Source organism: Tachysurus vachellii, chromosome 9, assembly GCF_030014155.1.
Source record: "Tachysurus vachellii isolate PV-2020 chromosome 9, HZAU_Pvac_v1, whole genome shotgun sequence".
Lineage (NCBI taxonomy): Eukaryota > Metazoa > Chordata > Actinopteri > Siluriformes > Bagridae > Tachysurus > Tachysurus vachellii.
Window position 1 is genome coordinate 24,521,664 of NC_083468.1, and position 5,000 is coordinate 24,526,663.

General features: G+C 38.6%; 1 protein-coding gene across 1 annotated transcript in view; it reads right to left on the bottom strand.

Moving 5' to 3' along the window:
• Positions 1-5,000, bottom strand: part of LOC132851447 (AT-rich interactive domain-containing protein 3B-like) — a 63,060-nt gene that overhangs the window by 9,554 nt on the left and 48,506 nt on the right. The gene's annotated exons all lie outside the window — the stretch shown is intronic.

Below are 5,000 nucleotides of genomic sequence, written 5' to 3' on the forward strand. Positions count from 1 at the left end.
ACCTGACCTCAAACATCGCAAACATACGGCAGTGCATACTTTGGAGAGCAGTGCATTGGTCTCGTCTAGACTTTATGGTGAAGGGTAGGGTATGAAAGGAGGCGAAAGGTACAGGCCACAACACACACACACACACACACACATCTAACAACACCGAACAACTATTACTTAAAAAATTGTGAATTGAAACTCACACACCCCCTCTGTCTTTTTAAGGCATGCAGGTGTGGCAGTGTGTGTGCGTGTTGTGTAATACTACGTCTAATCTAATCTAATCCCATAGCCCTTGGGTACAATCCCACCTCAGACAGACAAGCCATTAATGCTTCCCCGGCAGCAGAATAATCACCTGAGCAGCTTAGAGTGTGTGTGTGTGTGTGTGCGCGCGCGTGTGTGTGCTAATATTCACTCATGTATTGCTATTCTAAATCATATACAAAATATGACATAATACAGTCTGGACAAAATGATCAACAAACCACAAAAACTACAGAAAGAAACCTCACTGGACTCATTTTACTTAATAATATATAAAAATGAGAACAATTAAATAATTCTCAGCATGTCAGAAGCAATGGAAATTATGGCTGGAAAGCAGCTTAAGAACCTTGACAGCACATATTACCAAACCCACCCACACCCACACCCACCCAACACCCACACCCACAGCAGATAAACCAGTCTCAGCCAGTCATACACTTATGTATATAAGTACACATAAATACACCTGTATAATAAGATCTACAGTATATGTATCACTGTAGGGGGAAGGGACGGGTTCAGTGGGGAAATACACTATATACATGTGACTAAACAATACACAGCTGATTCAGAATATCCACCTGCATGACACATGAAAAGGCATAATAATAATAATAATAATAATAATAATAATAATAATAATAATAATAAGCCCTACGATGGGTTCTCACTCCGTCCAGGGTGATGCCTTGATGCCCCTGAAGTATTTCGGATAAGCGGTAGAAAATGAATTAATGAATAATAATATTAATAATAATACTAACACTACTACTACTACTACTAATAATAAGTAAATAAATGACTGAATAGGGTTATGAAGGTAAAGCTGTTCACTACATAACTGACAATAAGAGAAAGAAAATATATCTGTATAGTTGAATAGATTTTTTTTACAAATCAAACCCTCCTCCTCCTCCTCCTCATTTTCTAAGGATCAGGACGTCTTTGTATTAAGCTTCATGTCCTTGTGGCCTCTGAACTGTCAGGTCAAAAAAAAACTTAATAAAGAAGAAAATGTGAAGAAATTCTTCTTTTAACGAGTCACTTGTGTAAGAGACGTATACACGACCTAAACAGGTTTTGTGGTATGTAGGCGTTATGTTTTTCAGCCAGTGAGTGTGTGTTCGTATAAAAACTTAGATTTGCTCTGTGTGTGTGTTTGCATGCTTTTATGTAGCAAGGAGTGACGCATATTCCAGATGTGGCATTAAATTTCTCTTTTTTTTCTGGAATTGCTATAGAACGGAGACGGATATATAGACATTAAAGTGCACAAGACAGACATCAAGTGCACAAGAGCTAACTGTTTACAATCCTCTGCCCGAATGTCTGAGGATCATGTAAATAATATGAGTGTGGTATGGAGCGGTGTGAGTGTATCTACAGTGCACTGTGTACGTCTCCTCCTCCTCCTCCTCCTCATCATCATCACAGAAGCAGCTGTTCATACACACATGCGCACACACACACGCATCTTTAATGATGTTCTGCCCATCAAACCCACATCAAGTACAGGGGTCAGATGTCAGCTACTATTATTGGTGATCAAATTAGAGTGTGAGTCAGCAGGAAACACACACACAGATGAACAAAGGGCATTTTACAGGCTGCTACATCATCATCATCATCATCATCATCATCATCATTACTATAAACAGAAAAGTTATCAGCTCCACTAATCTGGGATCTCCACTGGACACCTCGTGCTTTACACATCACACAGAATTTTGACAAAAACAATTAAATATACGTGCTCATGTTCACACGTGTGTCCTCGTTAGCTGTATAATGAAGCGTGCCTCAAAGCTGAAACATTAAGGACATAAAACCAAAACCTGGGAATGAACAATGAGCATCGGAGAACAGAACCTCATCTGTAAACAGACAGAAGAAAGACAAGACAAGGTGTTGTGATGAAGAAGAGTTACTGTTACCAACCTACAGTGGGTTATTTTCCTAAAACCGCATGTCCCAAAGTGTTTATTTCTCTTATTCCATACCAATTTACAGTTAGAAACTTTAGATACGCTTTAGAATGATATGTACGTTTATCTGTTTCTGTCGTCACCTCCCCAGCCGTGTTTTTCCATGTTGGAAAGCCTCAAAGTTTCAGCTTTACCTCTGAGACACTGTTAAACCCATACATGAAGATGTCTCTGTGAGTTTGTTACCCAAGGAAAAGTATAAAACGTATAAAAAAACATAAACCGGAGCTTTACAGCTGCACTGTTGTCAGAAAATGTTGTCAGAAAATCAGAATCGAGTATTAAAAAAACTAAATTAATTAATTAATTAATTAATTCGTTAATAAATACTAAGAAATCAGTAAAGAATTATTAGGGGAAAAAAAATAGTTGTTATCTAAATAATATTAAGTATTATGTTAACTTATATGTAAAATAATATACTTGTTTATTATTAAAGACTAAATAATATTTAATAGTTAATAATAATAATAATAATAATAATAATTATTATTATTATTATTATTATTATTATTATTATTATTATTAGTATTATTATTATTATTATTGTTATTATTATTCAGCATTTCTATGTATTTTGCTGTAAGACACTTGGGAGTTTATTCAGTTTGTTTGCTGCATTATTTATGGTAATCTTGGTATCAGATGATCAGGATATAAACTGTCCGGTCCCAGCACTGAGCAGTTTAACAGTTACACACCTACTGAGAACACGTGTGCTGCTGGACTGTGGACTCACTCTGACTAACTCTGCACCACTGCCTCTCTGCACCGCTGCCTCTCTGCACCGCTGCCTCTCTGCACCGCTGCCTCTCTGCACCGCTGCCTCTCTGCACCGCTGCCTCTCTGCACCACTGGCTGCACACAGCTGCTCTAAAGCCACTCTAATTGGCTGCAGGCTCCCTCGTCCCATCATGCCCTGCCCTGTTGATTTTCCCCATGAGACCAGCCGATCAGAAGCGGAAAGATTAATGGTAGCAGGGGTCAGAGGTCATGCTGGTGAGAAACCCTGCAGTTGGGGCCCCGTAGGAAGACGAATCACTCAGTAGGGAGAAACGGAAAAGGAGAGGATTTGAGATACGGCTACTGAGATCTGGACAGGAACAGTAAAGTGTGTAAAATATAGGGAACAACATAGATGTCAAGGGAGAGAGAGAGAGAGAGAGAGAGAGAGAGAGAGAGAGAGAGAGAGAGAGAGAGACAGAGAGACATAGAGAGAGACAGAGAGATAGAGAGACAGAGACAGAGGGAGACAGAGACAGACAGAGACAGAGAGAGACAGAGACAGAGAGAGACAGAGACAGAGAGAGACAGAGAGACAGAGACAGAGAATCAGAGACAGAGAGAGACAAGAGACAGAGAGAGACAAGAGACAGAGAGAGACAGAGACAGAGAGAGACAGAGACAGAGAGAGACAGAGAGAGACAGAGAGACAGAGAGAGACAGAGAGACAGAGACAGAGAATCAGAGACAGAGAGAGACAGAGACAGAGAGAGACAGAGACAGAGAGAGACAGAGACAGAGAGAGACAGAGACAGAGAGAGACAGAGAGACAGAGAATCAGAGACAGAGAGAGACAGAGACAGAGAGACAGAGACAGAGAGAGAGAGAATGTACTCTATAATCTATTGTATGTAAATCAGATTTTTAAAAAAGCAAATAAATGTTAGTTATTATGTAGACTAACCTCTAATTAACTGTACATGAAAAAAATGCAGACAGGCAAAAAAAAACAGTAAAACCTTAAAAACAAACCAAATTAACAAAATAAATAAATTAATAAATCCCTTTTTTTACAGGTTTGTTTAAGGTGAAGTTTTAATGGACGCACAAAAAAAAAATGAAAAAGATAAATAAAAATAAAATTCTGACTACACGATAATGTAGAGGAAAGTCACACGTTTTAGTTCTATGTTTAATATCAAAATTTTAAAAACAGGGACGGAAGACGTGTGCAGAAACAAAGGTTTTTTTTACTTTAATTCCAATATACATTAAAGGACTTACTGAGGACAAATGAATGAATGAATAAATGAATGAATGAATGAATGAAATCTCTCCATTACATAGTGTTTATTTTTTCTCATCGTTTCATATGAAGATCCATGATATTTGCAGTGTTGCTGCTCTCACAGACTCATGAAGTTCTAAAGGTTCACAACATTCGATTAGTTGTGCGTGTGTAAACACATCGGATATGGATATGGAACTGGATATGAATGAATTAAGTCATAAATCGTTGCAAGGAACATTTACACAAGAAAAATGACCGGTTTGGGTAAATTAAAGTTAAAGACATCTAAAGACGCTCACTAATGTGATTCACTTCTAATTGTATAGTGAGGGATGAGATACTGCACACACTAATACAACAACTTTTATTTCTCAGAGGTTCTACAGAGGATATCAGTATAAATGATGTCTACTGTGTGTGTGTGTGTGTGTGTGTGTGTGTGTGTGTGTGTGTGTGTGTGTGTGTGTGTGTGAGAGAGTGAGTGAGATCACATGATCTGGCCATTTATAGAGCACCACTTGTTGCACAATGTAAGATATTTATAGTTTTTATAGCTGCTGCTCAGATGGAGTGAGACTCAGGAGCAGGATGTGCTGGATGATCAGCTCGCAGCTGTTCGCTTCACATTCACCAAAGCACGACAAAGATAGAAAGCAGAAGTTAAGTGAAATACGGCGCGATCCAACTGAATGCTGACCTAATTGGAGCAGGCAGCTGCTCGGCCGTACTGGCTGCTATAA